The following is a 23,468-nucleotide window of genomic DNA, read 5'->3' as shown; positions in this document are numbered from 1 at the left end:
CCCTTTCATTGATATATGTATCATTTTCCTACCATTCTAGCTTCTTTGTATGGTGAAAACAAATGAGAGTGAACAATGGGAAAAATATGGGATCAGATAGGCCCAAATTCAGCACTGGTCTCTACATTTTACTGGCTGAGCTTACTAGCTTGGTAACCATGAGCAATTTATTTGACCTCCCTAAGCCTCAGTTTTCCTAAATCCAAATGGGGTTGTTTGGTGGAATCAGAATGCTATATGTAAATCTCCTGGTCCAATGCCTGGTGCCAGAAGCTTCATTAATGCAATTATCTTACCCCCAATCATGCTTCTGCTATTCTGGCTATTGTGATTTGCCCACGTGTCTGTTTTAAGCCTTAGATTTTCCCCACAGTATGGGATGCAGTGGTAGACTGATTGAGCTTCAGCCTTGTCCCCCTATCAGCATGCTCACACAGTTGTCAAGATTTTTTTTTTTTTCCTTGTGGGAAGGAAAAATCACTAATTTCCATGATGAGAAGATATACAAAATAGAAAAGTTTCAAGAAAAGGAGTCTTAATCTTGGCACAAATCACTAAGGTAATTTGAATTGTTACAGGCAGACTTTCAACTCATTCTCCTAAACTTATTTAACTACTAAAACCAAAAATGAAGACCTTTCACACTGTGATCATACCTCGCATTACTCATCTACACATCCACACGGGATAGCCTCTGGGGGGGGAAAAATTCTGTACTGTACCCGGCATTAATATTTTTTTTTGCTCATGCTATTTTCTGCTGGAAACACTCTTTTTTCCTAGGAATCCCCATCTGTCAACATGCCACTTTCTTTGAGGTTGTTTCTCAAGTACCACATTTAAGAAATATTTTCTCATATCCATCCTCTTCTACCCTCTCCCAAACTGTACATGTTCTGTCCATTAACTCTCCAGAGCATTATACCTTTCTTACAGCACTTACTGTCCAGTGCTCCTCTTGTTTTTATTGCGTTGTTGTAGGTAGAGTTTATGCCTTCCCTAAAAGGCTGCAGACTAGATCTTATTCCACTCTGTGCTGTCATATCTGCCACAAGACCATTCACATCATAGGTATTCAGTAAGTATTTGTGGACGTGAGCTGGCTCTTGGAGTATGACAAAACTGATCGATAACTTTTGTCCACAATTATGCCCAGCATCAGCACAATGGCTACCATACGTTAGACACTCAAATATCTATAAAATGAAAGAGTGAATAGTAAGTCATCATTCTCTCATTTGGGAGCTTCTTAGGGTGTCAGATAAGCATATATTAAGCACCTACTATATAGCTGGAGCTATAAGAACTGATCTCTGCTCCTCAATTTAATTGGAAAAAAGTAAATTGTTACTAATATCTGCAGACTTTGAAGACGGTAGGTGTTTGAGTAGGGATGGCATGGAGAGCTCAGTATAGAATTGTTTGCATTGTGAGAGATACCCTCTGCTACCTGAACTCAGAAACCAAATAGATTTTGATATCAAATATTTGGACACTTAACTTGTATTTCCACTCCTAGGTATATATCCAAGAGAACTGAAAACATGTTCACACAAAAACTTGCACACAAATATTTGTAGCAGCCTTATTTGTAAAAGGCAAACTCAAATGTTCATTAATTATTGGATGACTAAACAAAATGCGATATAGCCATACAATGGAGTATTATTCAGCAACAAAGAGAAACAAAGTAGCAATACCTGCTGTAACATGGATAAAACTTGAAAATATTAAAGTGAAAGAAGTCACATACAAAAGGCAACATATTGTTTGATTCCATTTATTTGAGATGTCTAGTTTAGGCAAAACTAATAGAGACAGAAAGTACATGTGTGGATGGGAATGGGAGTGACTGCTAGTAAGGAGTTTCCTTTGGAAGTGATGAAAATGTGCCAGAATTAGATAGTGGTGGTGGTTGCATAACCTTATATACTAAAATATATTGTATACTAATATACAGTTGACACCTGAACAATGAGGGGGTTAGGAGTGCTAACCCCTGTGTTGTCAAAAACCCATGCATAACTTTGGACTCCCCAAAAAGTTAACTGTGTAAATAGCTTACTGTTGACTGGAAGCCTTACCAATAGCATAAATAGTTGATTAACATGTTTTGTATGTTACATGTACTATGTACTGTATTCTTACAATAAAGTAAGCTAGAGAAAAGAAAATGTTACTAAGAAAATGATAAGGAAGAAAAAATATGTTTACTATTTATTATTCATTAAGTGGAAGTGGATTATCATAAAGGTATTCATCCTTGTCATCTTCACGTTGAGTAGGCTGAGGAGGAGGAAGAGGAAAGGTTGGTCTTACTGTCTCAAGTGGTGGAGGCAGAAGAAAATCAGCATATAAATGGACTCATGCAGTTCAACCCATGTTGTTCAAGGGTCAACTGTACAAAAAACATCCTGAAATGTACACTAAAAGGGGCAGTTTTGGTATGTGAATTATATCTAAAAGAGAGAGATACTTAGACTTGAAGAATAGAGAATTTTGAATGGGGCCAGAAGAAAGAAGCAAGAGGTGTGAAAGCAAGGAAATGATCATTCTTTCTCAGATCCTAGAGAGAAATACAAGCAGCTAGGTACAGGGCTAAAGATATGTTAAGGATCAGGTGAGGGTGGATATGAGGATAGCTTCTGGCTTTTTGTCTTAATGTAGCAGGGATTTTGGTAAATGCTTAGACTACAGAGGTATTAACAAAGGAGAAAGACATCTTATGACCTTGAAGGAAGCTTCAGATTTCTTCTTGATTAGGTCAAGGATGTGGTATATGGTCTTTTTGGTTTCTGTGTTACAGTCAGCTGAGTTTAAAGAGTGGAAGTATTCTAAGGTAAGGAGTCTAGTGGCAATCAAAACAAAGTTACTGGGGAAGATGGGAGAATAGAGACTAGACAAAGATGTTAGAATTTGATTCTAAAGCTCTCCCCAGGTAATAAAAATAGATAAATCTTAATGAGAAGGAAGCAAGGGCAGTAATTTGGAGAAGTCAGTACAAGTAAAGGTACTCATTTGAAGAAATATTTGAGTGCCTTTTATGTGCCAGGCACTATTAAATAAAACTATAGCTATTTTCCTTATTTGACTTTTTTTCTGAAGATAAGATCTTAGGAGTGTGATTAATGGTTCCACAAGCATGGGTAGTTCTAGATATGATACCTACATTTCCCTAAAAGATTGTACTGATTTTTAATGATACCAGCAATGTATAAGGATGTTGTTTTCACCACGATTTTACCAGCAAAATTTTTTGGCTAGTTGAACACACATAAAATTATTCTTCTCTTTGCTTATAATCTGATAAGTGTTTCCATACCATGGAACCTGGATCTGTTGGAACATGAAGGAATTCAGGACCCTTATACATGTTACCCATATGGCTTCTTTAAAGGATATGGATTTTTGTGGAGCCTAGAAATCAAAATTTTCTACTTTTATTCAGCTCAAAAAAAATACTTCTATTCAGTGCTGCTGTCCTTATTTTCTGAATAATATTCAGATTCAGACCACACTGAGCCATAATTCCAATTCCCACTTGACTAACATTTATGTAGTATTGTGCTAGGCACTACATGTTATCTTAATTCTAATAATTTGGCATTTTTCCATATGAGAAAAATAAGGTTTAGAGAGATTAGATTACTTGCCCAAAGTCACTTAACCAGTAAGTGGTAGAGGCAGGATTTGAATGCAGATCATCTAAGGCCAGCATTTGTTCTCATACTCCATGATCCCTCAGTATCACTACTAAAATTTACTGGAGGATAATGGAAATTGGAAAATCTGAACTGGAACTTGGGACAATCAAGTACTGACTTACCTGTGTACATAATGAAGCATTTAGCAGAGATGTTGTTTGTTGTTTTGTTCTGTTTTTACTGGGGAGGCTATAGTACATAAACAGAGCGAAAGATCTTGGTATAGTTAAACCCACATTTTCAAGGCCTTCTGTGTTCTCTCTGATGATCAGGTACCTACTACCCCAAAATCTGTGATGGTAACAAAGAAGGAGGAAGGCAGCGGTAGAAAAGCAACTGCCTTTGGGTATACACAGTAAGATTTATGTGATTGTAGAAAGATCAGGCAAATGGCTTGGCCTTCAGAGAATCCCACAAAGTAACCTTTTAAAGTAGTAACTTGAAGTCTGACATAAGATTCATAACAGGATATTCATCACAAGATAAGATATTCAAAGCATAGCATGTAAGATATTCAAAGCATATCAGCAAAAAAGGAGAGATTCCTTCATTTTTATTCAAGTATGGTATACTCACAAAACAAATTTAATATCAGGAATATAAAACAAGAGATACGATGTTCCAATTCTGGCTTTAGTTGGATATTATAAAATTTAATCCCAATTTTTAGATAAGGCAATTCAAGGCTCGAGATTATACACCAAATAAGTGGACTCTAGGCTGGGTGTGGTGGCTTCTGTAATCCCAACACTTCGGGAAGCCAAGGCAGAAGGATCGCCTTAGCCCAGGAGTTTGGGACCAGCTTGGGCAACATAGTGAGATGCTGTCTGTACAAAAAATAAAAAATAGCCAGACATGGTAGTATATACACATGTGGTCGTAGCTACTCAGGAGGCTGAGGCCAGAGGATTGCGTAAGCCCAGGAGTTCAAGACTGTGAGCTGTTATTGAGCCACTGCACTCCAACCTGGGCTACAGAGCAAGACTGTGTCTCAAAAAAAAAAAGGAGGGGGGAGCCTCTAGAACATAGGCCTTTAATCTGTGTGGTGGTTTTGCAATTTATATGTATAATTTTTAAATAATATGTTGGCCAGGCACAGTGGTTTGTATCTATAATCTCAACACTTTGGGAGGCTGAGACAGGAGGATTGCTTGAGGCCAGGAGTTTGAGACTAACACAGGCAACATAGCAAGACCCCACCTCTACTAAACAAAATAATAATAATTTAATATGGTTTTTTTTTGTTTTTCTGTTTTTTTGAGACAGAGTCTTGCTGTGTCCTCCAGGCTGGAGTGCAGTGGCGCTAGTGAGCTCACGCGATTCTCCTGCCTCAGCCTCCCAAGTAGCTGGGATTACAAGCGCTTGCCTGCTTCAAAAGACATGATTTCCAGCACCCCATTTTTTCTTTTCCAGCCTCAAAATTCATATCTCCTTTTTTTTTTCCCATGTCCACATGTCCTTCATTCCTATACTTCATAGCTTTAATTCCTATTCTCTTGACACAAACCTTCATGTTTGTTGCTTGGTGGCATCATAATTACCATAATTTTTTGGCTTAATAACAGTAGCAGTTATATCAACAAATAATAAAATGTTCATACTCTTGAGCCAGTAATTCCACATATAGAACTTTATTCTGAGAAAATATTTTAAATAAGAAAAATAGTTAAAGGCACAAAATGTTAATAGCACTGATATCTATACTGTCTAAACTCGAAACTTTCTAAATATTCAACAATATAATAATGCCTAAGCAAATTATTGCCTATCTACTCAGTGGGCTGTAAGACATTCATTTTTCACAATAGCATCTTTAAGAATACATTGAAAGATGTTGTAAGAATGTTTTTGCAAAAACGAAAAGGAGAAACATCAGAAGAAAACAAAGTAGAAAAACTAATGTGATTGGTGTCTACTTCTGAAGCATTTATATTTTCTTTATAATAATAATTTACATTTATTGACCACTTACTTGTGTCAGGAATAATACTCAAGCAACATTATAGAAGAAACAATTTGTAGTTATTGAAAACTAGTGTTCTAGAGTCAAATTTTAGCTTCATCACTTACTAATATGTGATCTTGAAAAGGAAATGGACATTAATGTCTACATTAAATTATTAAATCTATATAAAGTATTTGGCACATAGAAAACCTACAATAAGAATGTTTTTGTTATCAGACATTTTATAAATGTCTCATTTAATCTTCACATCCTCACAGTAACCTCATTAGATAGTGTTAACGTTCATTTTACATGAAAGAAAATTGAAACTTCAAATGTTTAAATACTCTAGGTTAAATAACTTGCCAAATCACTTAACTAATAAGCAGTAGAGTTTTGATTCAGAGCCCAAGTTATGATTTCCACTTATGACTCTGAGAGATGAGGTTGCTTCAGACTAATGCTTTTGCTAAGAACAAGAAAGATGAGAATTAAAAAGAAAAGTGAAGGCATCAGAGACCTGCTGAGGCATCCAGGACTTAAGAAACCACAATCATAGAACCAAAGAAGCTTCAGAGAAGTGGGCTGATGTTCCATGCTTCTCTTTTTTCCTAGGAATTTGCTAATTCTTAGAGCATGACAAGATGCTATGAAACTTAGCACAGGGTTTCTTCTAAAAGCAGAGAAGCTGTTAGTTTTATGGGGCTGAGCGGACAAAATTGGATTTTAGAGATCCCCAGGTAGCCAGTACTTGGGTCAGGATCCGTAGAGAAGGACGGTACCCAGAAACTATTTTTTAAAACTTGTTTTCCCCTCACAATGTTTGCTAGGCAGAGTCTAGAACTGTAAGAAAGTTAATTTGTATTGCTTTAAGCCAATAGCTTTAGATAACTTGTTACAGCAACAATATGAAACTATTACAGAGACATGAGGAAATGATGAAGAAGTCTAACATGCATATGACTGGAGGAGAGAAAGTTAGAGGCAGTAATATTTTAAGAGACAGTGATTGAGAATTTTCTAAAACCGATGACAAATACCAAACCATGGATTTGAAAAGTGCAAGAAATGACAAGCAGAATAAATACAAGGAGTACCACACTTTCATTCTTCATAGTAAAAATAAAACTGCTGAAAGTAACCAGAGGAGAAAAGACACATCATCTTCAAAGGAACAATTAGACTGACATCTGACTTGTCAACAGAAATAATGGGGCTAGAAAACAATACAATGTAACTTTTTTGTTTGTTTATTTGCTTTTACCTACTTGGTTTATTTATTTTTTTATTTTATTTTATTTTATTTTATTTTATTTTATTTTATTTTATTTTATTTTATTTTATTTTATTTTATTTTATTTTATTTTATTTTATTTTCAGATGGAGTCTCCCTCTGTCACCCAGGCTGGAATGCAGTGGCGTGATCTCAGCTCACTGCAACCTTTGCTTCCTGTGTTCAAGCGATTCTCCTGCCTCAGCCTTCCAAGTAGCTGGGATTACAGGTGCATGCCACCACACCCAGCTAATTTTTGTATTTTTAGTAGAGACGAGGTTTCACCATGTTGACCAGGCTGGTCTCAAACTCCTGACCTCAAGTAATTTGCCTGCCTTGGCCTCCCAAAGTGCTAGGATTACAGGCGTGAGCTACCATGCCCAGCTGTTTTTTTTGTTTTTTTTAATTGACAAAAATTGTATGTATTTATCATGTACAGCATGATGTTTTGAAATATGTATACATTGTGGAATAGCTAAATTGCGCTAATTAACATATGTATTACCTCACATAATTTATGTGGTAAAAACACTGAGCATCTACTCTCTTAGCAATTTTCAAGAGTATAATACATTGTTATTAACTATAGTCAACATGTTGTACAATAGATATCTCAAACTTATTCCTCCTATCAAACTGAAATTTTATGTCCTTTGACCAACATCTTCCCAGCCCCACCCCACCCCTGGTAACTACTATTCCACTCTATACTTCCATGAGTTCAGGTTTTCTAGATTCCACGTATGAGATCATGTGGTATTTGTCAGTGCCAGGCTAATTTCACTTAACAGATAATGCCCTCCAGGCTCATTCATTTTGTTGCAAATGACAGGATTTCCTTCCTTTTTTTAAAGCTGAATAGTATTCCATTGTATATATATACCACATTTTCTGTGTTCATCTATTGGTGGATACTGAGGCTGATTCCATATCTTGGCTATTGTGAATAATGTGGCAATAACCCTGAGAGTGCAGATATCTTTTCAACATAGTGATTTCGTTTCCCTTGGATATATTCTCAGAGAATGCAACCTTTAAGTTCCTTAAAGAAAATAACTGCCAATCTAGAAATCACGATGGCAATTGGAATGCATTTGCAACATCATGATTATGAAAATATGTGTGAATCAGTTAAAGATATACTCCATGAAAAATTTATAGCCTTAAATGCGTATATTAGAATAGGAAAAAGTAAAAAATCAGTTATCTAAATACCCATCAAGGTAGGAAAAGAACAACAAATTAAACCCAAAGTAAGTAGAAGAAAGGAAATAATAAAAAATAGAAATCAATGAAATAGAAAACAAATTGTTGGCCAGTTGCAGAGGCTCACGCCTGTAATCTCAGCACTTTGGGAGGCCAAGGTGGGTGGGTCACCTGAGGTCAGGAGTTTGAGACCAGCTTGGCCAACATGGCAAAACCCCGTCTCTATTAAAAATACAAAAATTAGCTGGGCATAGTGGCGGGTGCCTGTAATCCCAGCTACTCAGGAGGCTGAGGCCGGAGAGTCACTTGAACCCTGGAGGCAGAGGTTGCAGTAAGCCGAGATCACACCATTGCACTCCAACCTGGGCAACAAGAGCGAAACTCTGTCTCAAAAAAAAAAAAAAGACAACAAATTGGCATTAGGAAATAACAAGACCAAAAGTTGGTTCCTTAAAAAGATTAGTAAAATGCATAGACCTCTAGCAATATTGATAAAGAAAGAGAGCATAAATTACCAATATCAGGAATGAAAAGGGAAAATTTCTTTACAGATTCTACAGATGTCCAAAAGGTAGGAAGATATTATGAACAACCTTATATAGACAGATTTGAAATTTTAGATGAAATGGACAAATTGTTAAACACTTTATTAAAATTGGCATATAAAAAATTGACATGTGAAGAAATAGAATATCTGAATACTGTTTTTATCTATTAAGTAAATTGAATTCAGTATTTAAAATTTTGGCTGGGCATGGTGGCTCATACCTGTAACATCAGCACTTCAGGAGGCCAAGGCTAGAGAATCATTTAAGTCCAGGAGTTCAAGACCCTGTCTCTACAAGAAAATTTTAAAAATTAGGCATGGTGGCGTGCACCTATAGTCCTAGCTACTCAAGAGGTAGGAGGATCGGTTGGGGCTAGGAGTTCGAGGTTACAGTGGCTGTGATTGTGCCACTGCACTCCAGCCTGGGTGATAGAGACCCTGTCTCAAAAAAAAAAAAAAAAAATCTACAAAGAAAACCAGGTCTACCTGACTTCACTGATGAATTCTTACAGATATTTAAAGAAGAAATAACCCCAGTGTTACTTGAACTCTTCAATAGAATACAAGTTGTTTTATGAGATCATCTAAGCCTTAATGCCAAGAGCTGGTAGCGATATTTTGAGAGAAGATATTTACAGAGCAATCTCTTTTGTGAACCTAAATGTGTTACTTGGGAATATAGGAACTCTAAAAGAATCTATAGACAAACTATTAGAATTAATAAGCAAACTTATACGAGCAACCAACAGTTAGAAAGTGAAATTTTTAAAATACCATTTGCAATAGAATCAAACAAATCAAATTTAAGTCTTGTAAGATCTTTACACAGAAAACTATAAAATATAGAGAGAAACAAGATATAATAGGTAGTCATAGATTGGAAGACTTGGTATTGTAAAGATATCATTTCACTCCAAATTGCTCTGTAGATTAAATGGAATCCTAATAAAATCTCAGGTGATTTGTGTACATGATGGAAGGAGGGACTTACAAGTTGATTCTAAAATTCACATAGACATGAAAAGGACTAAGTAGTCAAGACAAACTTGAAAAACAAAGTTGTAAGACTTTATCAGATAACAGGATTTATTATAAAGCTACAGTAATTACAATGTGGTAATGGCACAAGGATAGACAGATCTGTGGAACATAATTGAGAGCCCAGAAACAATCCCATATGTATATAACTAATTTATGACAACAGTAGCATCCACCACAGTAGGGGAGGGATGGATTTTTCATTGAATGGTGCCTGGTTGTGTGTGGAAGGGGCAGGGAAAGAATCTTGACCCCTTACCTCACAACATATACAAAAATCAGGTCTAGTTGGATTGTAGAGCTAAATGTGAAAGAAAAATTTAGGGAGAAACTGGAAAACACCTTTATGATCTTAGAGTAGGTAATGATCCGAAAGGGAAGGAGTTTATGAAATTAAAAACTTCATAAACTCATAAAATTGGAGTTTATGAAATTAAAAACTTCTCTTCAAAAGACATTATTATGAGAGTGAAAAGACTAGTCGCAGAGTGAGAATTCATATTTGTAATACATGTATTCAACAAGGCACTTGTAGAGCTCTTACAGATCAATAGGAAAAAACAAATAATCAAATTTCGAAAACGACGAAATACTTCAATAGGCACTCCACAAAAGAAACTATCGAAAGGCCAATATGCATCCAGCTATTTTTTTTATTTACATCAAATAAGTGCAAATTAAAGCCACAATGAGATACTTGGGACCTCTCAGTATCTTGAGACCTCTCACTACATCCCCACTGAAATGGCTAAAATTAAAAAGATTGAGAATATCAAGTATTGATGATGTGAAGACACTGAAACTCATATGTTTCTGGTAGGTGTGTGTATTTTTACAGCCATTTTGGAAAACAATTTGGCCATATATTCCAAAGGTGATCATACACCCTCTGACCCTCTGACCCAGCTGTTCCTAGGTATACACCCAACAGAAATTCATATGTTCACCAAACGACACAAATGGACAAGAAGCCAGATAAGTGCATGTAAGTACAAATAATTACATAATATATGAATAAAGTTCAGAAACAAGCAGAACAAATCTTAGAAGTCATAGTAATTACTTTTACAGGGATAGTGAATGGGAAGGGGCATAAGGTGGGGGATTTCTGCTTGTTGTAATATTCTGTTTATTCTGATAGGGCTACAGGTGATACAGTCTATGAAAAGTTGTCAAGCTGTACACTTATAATTTGCATAATTTTTATTTTATACTCTATTTATTTTGGAGACAGTCTTCTCTGTCACCCAGGCTGGAGTGCTATGGCGCTATCTTGGCTCACTGCAGCCTCCGCCTACTGGGCTCAAGCAGTTCTTCTGCCTCAGCCTGACAAGTAGCTGGGACTACAGACGCGTGCCACCATGCCTGGCTAAATTCTTTTATTGTATTTTTTTAAGTAGAGTTGGGGTTTCACCATGTTGGCCAGGCTGCTCTCAAACTCCTGACCTCAAGTGATCCGCCCGCCTCAGCCTCCCAAAGTGCGAGGATTACAGGTGTGAGCCACTGCACCCAGCCATTTGTTTTGTACTTTAAGTTTACTTAAGCCCTCCACTCCCTCAATGACTTGAAGGACTATATTATTTTTCTCTACATTCCCTATACACAAACCATGTAGGTGGTATGCTTCTACCCCCACCATTCCATCAAAAGGGCTCTACTAGGTCACTAATAACTTCCATGTTGTGAAAAAACTTGGGCATCTTTTACATTCTCATTTAACCTCAGTAACATGTAGGTGCATCTTTTTTTTTTCTTGAAATAGTCTGACACCACACATTCCTGGCTCTCTGCCTACCTGTGTTCATGTCCTTTTTGCAATTCCTCCTCTACTCATCTTCTAACTGTTGAGTTCCTCAGAACACAATTCTAACTCCTTTTAACCTATTATCTTTCCCAAGGTTATACCTTACATTCATGCTTTAAAATACTTTCTACTATACTTGCTGGAAACTCCTAAACTCCTGTCTCTATCTCAGACTTTTGTTCTGTATACAGAGTATACAGAACAAAGACATCTTAAAATGAACATGTCTAATCTTAATACTTTTTCTACTTCTACATCTCAAGTATTCCTTATCTCCATAAATGACAACTCAGTCTACTAATTTCTTTGATAAAAATCTTGGGCTCATTCTTGAGACCTCTTACTAATCCCCTTACCCCTTCAACACACACACTTACACACACCCCTATCCAGACCACTGCAAGATTCTATTGATTCTACCTCCTAAATATATCTTGGATCCACCCTCTTTGCCACATCTCCACTGTTGTTATCCTTTTCTAAGCCACCGTCATGCTATGGTGGACTGGTGGACTATTGCAGTAACTACTTCCCTACTGATCTTTATAGATCCATTCTCTTTTTTTTTTTTCCTCCCCCAAGATGGAGAGTCTCACTCTGTTGCCCAGGCTGGAGTGCAGTGGCATGTTCTCGGCTCATTGCATCCTCTGCCTCCCAGGTTCAAGCAATTCTCCTGTCTCAGCCTCCCAAGTAGCTGGGGCCATGGGTGTGCACCACCATGCCCAGCTAATTTTTGTATTTTTAGTAGAGACTGGGTCTTACCATGTTGGCCAGGCTTGTCTCAAACTCCCAATCTCAAGTAATCCACCTGCCTCAGCCTCCCAAGGTGCTGGGATTCAGGTGTGAGCCACCACGCCTGGCCTCTAGATCCATTCTTACACATCTGTTCTTTACACAGAAGTCAGAATGAACCTTTAGAAAGCCTAAATGTCACATCATGCCCCTCCTTAAAATTTCTCCATAAAATTCCTCAGAGGTTTACTCTTATACTTTGGGGAAAACCCAGATTTCTGACATAGCCCCAAATCTGTTCAGGATTTGGTTCCTGTCTACCTGTCTTTGTTGCTTTCCTCCCTGGCTCATTTTTCTCCAGCCACAAGCCGCCTTTCACTTCCTCCAAAGCATCAAGTTCTCTCTCACCTCTGGGCCCTAATAAGCTAGTTCCTCAGTATGCAATGTACCTACTTAACATTTAGCTCTCAGGTTATGTGTTCCTTCTTCAAAGAGGTCCCCTGTCTAAATGAAATCTCCCCTGTTATTCTATAGCTTTCTGTTCTTCAGAGCATTTTAAACAAATTTAAAGTTTATTTATTGGTATATTTGCTGACGTCTTTCACCTCAACTGTAGTTTTTCATGAGGGCAGAGACAATTTGTTCACCATTGTATTGCTGGTATCTTAACCATGTACCTGGTACATATTATTGAAAATATGTAATGAATAAGAAAATAGATCGTGCCATCCTAGGTAAACTATAGGTAGGGAAGTACTTCATAGGTGTGTCCTGTGCCCTGAGAGCATGAAGGGGTTGCTTGTTTCCTCTGGTTTTTGATGATTTTGAAGTCTTTGTTGATTAGTCAGTCTTCTCAGTGCTAAGCTAAATTGGCAGTGTGTGCAGATTTTATTTAAGCCCCCACAGAGGAATATACCTACCCACATTTTTTAGATTGAAACTCTTTTTTTTTTGAGACGGAGTTTCCCTCTTGTTGTCCAGGCTGGAGTACAGTGGCATGATCTCGGCTCATGGCAACCTCTGCCTCCTGGGTTCAAGCGATTCTCCTGCCTCAGCCTCCTGAGTAGCTGGGATTACAGGCATGCGCCACCACACCTAACTAATGTTTGTATTTTTCTAGTAGAGATGGGGTTTCACCATGTTGGCCAGGCTGGTCTTGAACTGCTGACCTCAGATGATCTCCCTGCCTCAGCCTCCCAAAGTGCTGAGATTACATGCATGAGCCATCATGCGCAGCCCTAGATTGAAACTCTTTAAAAGTAAAGGTAGAGAGTTCTCAGTAGCAGTCTTGACTAAATAACTTTGTCTTCTTTTCTAGAACTACAATTTTGCTCGTTTTTTTGAGACAGGATCTTGCTCTGTGACCCAAGCTGGAGTGCAGTGGCATGATAACTCACTGCAGCCTTGAACTCCTAGGCAAAAGTGATCCTCCCGCCTCAGCCTCCCAAGTAGCTTGGACTGCAAGCTCATACCACCACACCAAGCTAGGTTTTTAGTTTTAATTTTTTTTTTTTTTTTTTTTTTTTTTTTTTTTAGAGACAGGATCTTGCTTTGTTGCCCAGGCTGGTCTCAAACTCCTGGGCTCAAGCTGTCCTCCCACCTTGGCCTCCCAAAGAGCTGGGATTACAGGTGTGAGCCACTGGACCCAGCCAAACTGCAATTTTTAAAAAATATATAAGGGCCCTACAAAGGAAAGGTAGTCTAATCGCATTTGGTTACTCCTGAGATTTACAATATTGTTTGTAAATATTATTAGCTATTTTAGTCACATAAATATGCCATAATGCAACCGTAGTATGACATGTCTTTTAATCAGAATAATCAGAATAAAGCAAAAAATGACCATACTTCACAATATTAATGTATTCACATGTTTTATAAGTTATACACATCTATTATGATTTGATATTACAAGATATTCTGCATTTTCTTATATAGCTTGGGTTTGCTTTCTTCATCTTAGATGTAGTTTTTAATTATTGCTTTTGAAGCTGGTTTTAATACAATAAGATGCTTAATTGTACATTTGATAGAAAATTATAAGCACAACAATTTGAAACAGCTTTCAGGCTACTAGCATTTCCCAAAACCCATGAAAAAATGCCTATTTACTACCAATTTTAAACCAGATAAATTTCATTTCAAGAGAAAATGTTTTCGAGTTTCTTTTTTTTTTTTTTGAGACAGTCTCCTCTGTCGCCCAGGCTGGAGTGCAGTGGCGTGATCTCGGCTCACTGCAAGCTCCGCCTCCCTGGTTCATGCCATTCTCCTGCCTCAGCCTCCTGAGTAGCTGGGACTGCAGGCGCCCATCACCACACCCGGCTAATTTTTTTGTATTTTTTTGGTAGAGACGGGATTTCACCGTGTTAGCCAGGATGGTCTCGATCTCCTTACCTCGTGATCCACCTGCCTCAGCCTCCCAAAGTGCTGGGATTACAGGCGTGAGCCACCATACGCGGCCGTAGGTTTGGAGTTCATTATAAAGAAAACCTTTACAATTGTCAGAGCTATTGAGAAGTGGGAGTAGACATTCCCAAGAGAGACTTTCAGGTTGGGGGCTGAGCCTTGGTTGTATGATTGGACTCAGTGATCTTTGTGGGACTTTCTAATCTTGGAATTCTCATCTTAACCAATGCTGCTTTTTTTCTTTTACTTTTTAAAACTATGGTATATACAGTAAAGTACAAAAATCAATGAATTTTTACATAGATATATATGTGCCTGTGAATATTTTCATCACTCTAGGAGGCTCTTCAGTCATTACCTTCTCTCTCCCCACCAGAGATAACCACTATTCTGATTTCTGTCACTCTATGGTTGTTTTACTTGTTATTGAGCTTCATATAAATATATTCATAGAATATTTATTCTCGTGGGTCTGGCTTCTTGGCTCATCATTATATCTATGAGATTCATCCATGTTGCATGTAGCAGTAGTTCAAGCTGTATAGTATTCCACTGATTTCATTGTAGGACTATATCATAACATATCCATGCTACTGTTGATGAACACATGGGTTGGTTCCACTTTGAGGTTATTATTTAAAAAGCTGCTAAGAACATTCCCATACATGTCTTCTGTTGGTTATATACACTCATTTCTCTAGGATATATTACTAGGAATGGAGTTGCTGGTTCATAGGATAGGTGTATTTTAACAGGTATTGCTAAATAGTTTTCCAAAGTGATTGTCCCCATTTAGATTCCCAGTAGCACCCTAAGAGAATTTCAGTTCCTTTCCATCCTTGCTACCACTGTGTATTGTCTTTTTTTTTTTTATTATTTTAGCCATTCTGGTGGGTATATAATACTATCTCTTTTTCTATAGCTATTGATCATTTGGATAGTCTCTTTATGCAGTGCTTGCTTTGTATTTAGCCCCCTTTTTTTAAAAAATGGATCATTTATTTTTAATCTTAGTGATATTTAGGAGTTCTTCGTATATTCTAAATATGAATCTTTAGGGAATATGTGTATTACAAATATAATTTCCTAGTCTGTGGCTTGCCTTTTTACTCCTTTAACATGATCTTTTGATGAACAGATATTCTTAACTATAGTGAACTCCAATTTGTCACTTTTCTCTAATGTGGTTAGTGCTTTGTCCTCTTTAAGAAATCTTTGCCTAGCCTAAGATCATGAAGACATTTAGACCAGCAATTCTTAAATTGTGGTATTAAACTAGATAGTAGTGAACTTTTGTTGGTTTACACACACAAAAAGAAGTAAGTGGATAGAAATGTACTATTTTCTCTCATAATTTATTTTGAAACCTTGGGTATTAAGTATAAATAAGTAGATAATGATGTTACTTAAATCTGAAATTTGTTAACTGAGAAAGTGTCAGTTAGGATAGGCTAGGTTATTGCTATTTATATTGCTGTGGTAATAAACAACCACAAAATCTCAGTGGCTTTCTTTTCTCACTTATGCTATTTGTCCAAAGTGGGTCAACGTGGGGCTATGCTATTTGTGGTCACTTAGACAACCAGGCTGATGTAAACTCCATTATAATATATACTTCCACAGTCACTGTATTCAGGGGAAGGAAACATGGCAAATTGCTTATAGACTCAGATTTTCTGCCCAGAAGAATCATATGTCACTCACTTTCATTGCCCATGAGTTACATGGTCCTTGTGTCTTCTCTGAGGCAGTGAGGAAGTTTCCTCTTATGTTTCTGAAAGGAGATCTAAATATTTTTGAATAGCCATAGTGACTATCACAGTAAACATTTGTAAGTTACTTAACCCCTCTGTGGATCAGTTTGTTCACTATAAAATAGGAGCTAATGATAATATCTACTTGATACGGCGGATGTGAGGATTAAGTGGTATCATACATGTATAGCTCTTAAAATAGTGCCTGGTACTTAGTAAGCAATAAATTCTTGCTGCAATTATTGCTATCATTATTGTTATTAGGCTCTTACTATGTGATGACACCATACTACCTGCTTTATTTACACAGATTACTTCTTGAGATAACTTCTATATAGTATATACTATTACTCTTCTCATTTATAGGATAAGAGAACCTTGGTTCGGAGCTTTTGACTAGCTTGCCTAAGTTCCACAGCTAATAAGTAAAAGATGAGATTGGAATCTAGGCTCTGACTCCAGAGCCCTCAATATAAACTGAGACTCCCTCCCAGATAGCAAATAAATATGAATAGAATTCAGAAATGCATACCATGCTTAGAGAACTCTGTGTTTGTTTGTGTAATATATGTTTATGGTTGTGATTTTTTACTGAATTTTTAATATATTCATATTTTCTGCTAGTTTGTTAGTGTTTCTAGTTCATATAATTAAATGTACTGTTTCTCAGTATTCTGTGTAGTCTGACAGCTAAACAAATTTGAAGTTGATTTTGTTCTTCATTAACAGGTGAAAAAACTTGAGCCAGAGTCATTTAGTGATCCCAGAAACCAGTTAGTTGGTAGCATATCCTGAACTCAAAGTCAGATTTCCTGACTTCGATTCAGAGCTCTTCCTACTGCCTCAGGTTGTCTCCTTGTAGTTTATGCTGCACATCATCCTTTATCAAATATTTGAGATGCTTTTTGTCTCCAAATTTTGAGTGAATTTGTTGTAGAAATCACAGTTAAGCTTTTTTTCCTCATAGCTCACATTACTGCATCTTGATTGTAATTTATCAACTTTGTCTTTTAAATATTCTAATGTTACTAAACACCCAGGACCAAATTAAATATTTGGACAGAGTTTCTAGTAAGAATAAATGCCTCCAGAGAAGCTTCTGTGGAAAAATATTATAATGATGAGCTTAAGAGTACCAATAACTTTTCTTTTTCATGTAAGGTAATTTAGAGTCCAATTTCTGAAGGCACAGAGATGCCAGTGGAATTAGAGATGAATCAGACACATTACATTTTAGGTTTATCTTAAGGTATATTGGCAAGAAGTAAAACAACAACTTATCAAAAGCTTGTTACTTTTCCTGCCAGTGACATAAGAATGTACATATAACATCCTCAGATATATTGTAATTTTCAGAGTTAAACCTCTTAAGGAAATGCTGAGCTCATTTTCATGGTCTGTTTTCCCATAATTAAATGGTATTCTTGTTTGGTAATTTCAGTGTATTTTCATGTAACTTCTCTGGAAAGTTAACAGGATATAAATTGAGTTAGAACTTCTCAATCTATTGCTATATAGTGGAGATATTCAATAAGGAAGTCACAACACTTTTTTCCCCTCAGTATCAAAATATGTCGGTCATCTGTCAAGAAAATGAACTGAATCTGTGCTGTGTGTTATTGCACTCATGGGGAAATACTGTTTTAAGGCTAATGATCCTTGTCCTGGCCTCATGCAATTTAAAATATTAATTTTTGTGTTAAAATAAATACTGCTTTATAAAACTGAATGCAGAATTTAAGGGAATTTTTAATATAAAGCATGAGGTTTATAAATTGTGCCCTTACTCTCCCTGCTAGACATGCATACCCTTCTCTGCCCTACAGTCCTAATTCGGATGAGAGAGAGAAAGAATATATCATTAGCAACTATCTTTAAGGCATCTTTCAGCAATAAGCTAGAAACTCTTTGTTTGTTTGTTTGTTTTTGAGACGGAGTCTTGCTCCGTCACTCAGGCTGGAGTTAGAAACCCTTCTAATGGTGTTTTTCTGGAAAGGGGAGTATGGAGAGTCTGGCAAAAAGGGAATTTTAGCTCTACGTGTAGCCATATTTTTTTTAAAAAAAGAAACTAAGTATTGCATGTGAAATTAAAATTTAATTTTAAAACATCTGTGATCCTTGATGGCACTTTTCCTCTTTCTTTAAAGTAACAAAATCATACTGCTGAAGGTGGAGTTTAAAACAAAGATTGGGGGCCGGGCGCGGTGGCTCACGCTTGTAATCCCAGCACTTTGGGAGGCCGAGGCGGGCGGATCACGAGGTCAGGAGATCGAGACCACAGTGAAACCCCGTCTCTACTAAAAATACAAAAAATTAGCCGGGCGTGGTGGCGGGCGCCTGTAGTCCCAGCTACTTGGAGAGGCTGAGGCAGGAGAATGGTGTGAACCCAGGAGGTGGAGCTTGCAGTGAGCTGAGATTGAGCCACTGCACTCCAGCCTGGGCGACAGAGCGAGACCCTGTCTCAAAAAAAAAAAAAAACAAAGATTGGAAAGTAATTATTTATAATTTCACCACCCTGACATAACTACTTTGAACTTTCTTTTTTTTTTTTTCTTTGAGACAGAGTCTCGCTCTGTCACCCAGGCTGGAGTGCAGTGGTGTGATCCCACATCACTGCAACCTCCACCTCCCAGGTTTAAGCGATTCTCCTGCCTCAGCCTCCAGAGTAGCTGGGATTATAGGCTCCTGCCACCATACCTGGCTAATTTTTGTATTTTTAGTAGAGACAGGGTTTCACCATGTTGGCCAGGCTGGTTTTGAACTCCTGACTTTAAATGATCTGCCCACCTCGGCCTCCCAACACTTTGAACATTTTGATGTGTTTCCTTCCAATCTTTGTTCTTATGTATCTATTTATTATTACTATTATTATTATTAGGGTCTCACTCTGTCACCCAGACTGGAGTGCAATGGCACAATCTCAGCTCACTGCAACATCCACCTCCTGGGTTCAAGCCATTCTCCTGCCTCAGCCTCTAGAGTAGCTGGGATTACAGGCGCCCACCACCATGCCCGGCTAATTTTTGTATTTTCAGTAGAGACAGCGTTTCACCATGTTGGCCAGGCTCGTCTTGAACTCCTGACCTCAAGTGATCCACCCATCTCTGCTTCCCAATACTTTGAATATTTTGATGTATTTCCTTCCAATCTTTTTTCTTATGTACTTATTTATTATTATTATTATTATTATTATTATTATTATTATTATTATTATTACGACAGGGTCTCACTGTGTCACCTAGGCTGGAATGCAGTGGCACGATCATGGCTCACTGCAGCCTCAACTTCCTGGGCTCCAGCAATCCTCCCACCTCAGCCCAGCCTCCCTAGTAGCTGGGACCACAGGCGCGTGCCCTCATGCCCAGATAATTTTTGTATTTTTGGTAGAGATGGGGTTTCGCCATGTTGCCCCAGCTGGTCTCAAATTCCTAAGATCAAGCAATTCACCTACCTCGGACTCCCAAAGTGTTAGGATTACAAGTGTGTGCCAACATGCCTGGCCTGTATCTATTCTTTTAATATACTTATAATCCATATACTTTCTCATAAATATTTCATTGATAATTTTGTAATATAATTTTTAAAATAGCTTTCACATTCTTTTATTGTTTGCAGAGCTTGTAAAGAAATATTTGATCCTCACGGTATACCTTTGAGGTAAATAGAATAAATTTTAGCCCCATTTTGCATATAAGGGTATTGAAGCAGATGCTCATATAATGCCTCTACTTGGTACTACAGTAGACTTCTGTTCATGACAGAAGTACTTGCTAACAGGCAAATGAGTGCATTTAATGTTGAAAGAACAAAACAAATCGTTCTGTAGATTCTTATTCCCTGGACTTAGTCCTTCCTTCCTGGGCTAAGTGAACCCTTGAACAGCACTAGGCAATGCTGAAAATACAGATTTTGTCAGATTTTAATAAGTGCTGTAAACACCAAGAATCTCGAAGTGATATAATGAAAGTTACAGCTAATGTAGTTTTAAACTTGTTTTTTCTTTGTTTCACCTTGAAAAAAAGAAACAATCAGTAGCTTTTAAACAAAAAAGATTAAATCTAACCACTTGTTCTGAATTACTATGGTAGGGTGAGAACTGAGACTCTGTGTGTGGAAGTTGAAGTTTGAAGTTTTATCATTGAGTAGGTTATCAAAGGAGAAATGTTCCTAGGAAACTGGTCTTGTAGAGCTTAAATGTGTCAAATTTGAATTCTGTGGCTATTTGTAACTTTCTGAAGTCCTGAGCATTGTTATTAGGTTTCAAAGGCAAAATATAGCAAAATAATTCTGAGTTTTTCAGTTTCTTTCAGTTTAAACTGTAAAGCATGTTACAGTTGTGCCTATTCATCTTGTGAGGAAAACTAAATTTCATCTTACTGTTCGGAGTAGTAAAGACCACTAACTGCTTTGCCTCCCTGTAACTAAAGTTTTCTGTCTTCAGCTTTTGTCTGAGGAAATTCCTCTGCTATTGAGCGTCCTCTGTTTTTCTTTTAGGAAATCTTCCTAGGAAGAAAATTTAATTTGTAAGTCAGTTGATTAAAATGAAAAACACTTTGATGGGATTAGTTTCCATTTATTACACTATAGTTTTTATAAATGTTCTTCAATTTTCCTTCTCAAACATGTCATCCTTTACTTGCAGTCTTCATTGGCTTTTGAGAGGGTAAACGATTTAGGATTTATTGCCTGTAAAAGAAAGAAACATTCTTTCTACCTCCTCTCTTCAGCGTTGCCTCACAGCTGCAGGTTTGAGCTGAAGAGCCGTGTAAAATGTAGGAAAATAGAGGAGCAGTGTTCCTTGAACCAATAAGGACCCTTTCCCTGGAATTGTTAACTATGAATTTTATGTTTGGGTTCAGATACTAGGGACCTTTGTTACTTCTGCTTTCTCATACAGTAGTTCCCCTTTATCCATGGGGGTACATCCCAAGACCCCCAGTAGGATGCCCGAAACCATGGATAGTAACAAATCCTATACATGTGGTACACATGAATTTCTCCTTCTTCACAATTTCACAGGTTTATCTTTACTGTAGATCTTAGCAACCTCAGCATTTGTGATTTTTTTTTCCTTTTGTTAAGTCAGGAACTTTTTCCTTTTCACTTAAAGAAGCACTTTACAGCTTCTCTTTGGCATATCCAAATTGGCAGCCTCACTTCTCTTCTACTTTGGGGCCATTGTAAAGTAAAATAACACCAGCCCTGTGATAGTGCAACAGTCGATCTGATAACCTAGAAGGCTGCTAAGTACCTAATGGGCAGGTAGTGTATACAGCATGGATATGCTGGACAAGGGGAGGATTCACATCCTGGGTGGGATGGAGCAGGACAGCATGGGATTTCATCACACTACTCAACAGTGTATAACTTAAAACTTATGAATTATTTCTGAAACTTCCCATTTAATATTTTTGGACTGCAGTTGACCACAAGTTAACACACCTGGCAAAGCAGAACCACAGATAAGGGGGGACTACCGTCTATGCTGATTACGTTGCTTTTCGCAGACTCCAGCCTTGAATTATATTGTTTTAGAGCTACCTACCTTAATATGAATCTGGATTTCCAAACATGTAAGGACCCAGAGCTGTGTGGTCCTTCTCAGGTGTTTTCTCAGCTGGTGTTTTCTGTATTCCTTCCTAATAACATTTCCATCTGTGAATGTATTAGGATAATTAACAATCACCTTAGCTGGTTACCCCACACATTCAATTCCTCTTTGTCTGTTTTTCTCGTATATTTAAATAAATACCGTTACACACATCAGCCATTACCCTCTTTCCACGTCCCCTACTAGATTATGAACTGTAAAATAATAAGTGTTGCTGGGTTTTTTTAAATCTTATTTACCTCTGTATCTTTGATGCCTAACATAGTGACATACCATAAACTGAAAAACATTGTTTTTCAGCTTTAAAAAAAAACTCGTGTCTCCTCTTGATAAATACATAAATTCCCTTTTCTGATATATCCTGCATGTGAATCACCAAGATGTGACTAAAAAGTATACATATGTGGCCGGGTGCGGTGGCTCACACCTGTAATCCCAGCACTTTGGGAGGCTGAGGCAGGCGGATCACAAGGTCAGGAGATCAAGACCATCCTGGCTAATACAGTGAAACCCCGTCTCTACTAAAAATACAAAAAATTAGCCGGGTATGGTGGTGGGCACCTGTAGTCCCAGCTACTTGGGAGGCTGAGGCAGGAGAATGGCACGAACCCTGGAGGCGGAGCTTGCAGTGAGCCGAGATCACACCACTGCACTCCAGCCTGGGTGACAGAGCGAGACTCCATCTCAAAAAAAAAAAAAAGTATACATACATATCTTTACCAAACAAGAACATTAACTTTTTGTGCTTTGTATACTTAAAACAAGCTTGGTTTTGTTTTTTGTTTTTTTCCTCCAAATACAAAATTGACTGTCACTGAAAACACCTTTTCATATATCACAGGCCTCCTAGGGGGAGTAAGGCTTTACCAGCACTCCCCATCCCAGCTTATATGGACCCACCTTTTTACCGTTTCATAGTATACCCATGTCCCAGGAAATTGGGGAAGTACTCTACACTAAGGAAATAATTCCAGGTTTTATTGGATTACTTTAACTCTTAGTTCAGGCGCTGGTCCAGAAGTTGTCTTACTTGGGCAATCACCTCCTTGTTTACTAATAATAAAAGCAGTGCTTAGATTGCCTCTGTAGGAAGGGCAACTTGGGACCAACAGGCATCATGAAAAAGCCAACGAGGTGGACTGTGACCTCAAAAGGCAACACTCTGCTTGTAAAATGACAAATTTTGCTTTGGAAGAGGAAGTGTTTTTTATTTTCCCTGCGTTATCACCGTGCTTTACAAAAACTGATATAAAATACTATTCTTAGATGTTTTGGTTTTGTGGAGTTTTTTTCTTCACAACACATTTTATGTCCTAATATTGACAGTTTTCCATCAAGGTTCCATTGAGGGGGCAAAAGGCATATACAGTGATCCAATTGTCTAGCAAGAAATCTGAACTGTGACAGTCTCTTTTGATGATCTAGTACTTCTGTGGTTTTTAAGAAAA

At 37.5% G+C, this 23,468-nt stretch overlaps 1 protein-coding gene across 4 annotated transcripts in view; it reads left to right on the top strand.

The window, feature by feature from the left end:
• The window catches only part of HMG20A (high mobility group 20A), a 106,463-nt gene that overhangs the window by 3,586 nt on the left and 79,409 nt on the right, over positions 1-23,468 (top strand). The window contains exon 1 of one of the 4 annotated variants that reach the window (XM_032175621.2): positions 9,949-10,698. The exons of the other annotated variants lie outside the window; for them this stretch is intronic. The gene's annotated coding sequence lies outside the window, so the exon portion shown is untranslated. Of the gene's footprint in view, positions 1-9,948; positions 10,699-23,468 lie in introns of those variants that run through there. 4 annotated transcript variants of the gene reach the window in all.

The sequence above is a fragment of the Hylobates moloch genome, unplaced genomic scaffold, assembly GCF_009828535.3.
Source record: "Hylobates moloch isolate HMO894 unplaced genomic scaffold, HMol_V3 SCAFFOLD_14, whole genome shotgun sequence".
Lineage (NCBI taxonomy): Eukaryota > Metazoa > Chordata > Mammalia > Primates > Hylobatidae > Hylobates > Hylobates moloch.
The sequence above is the reverse complement of the archived record's forward strand: the minus strand, read 5'-3'. Positions and strand labels throughout refer to the sequence as shown.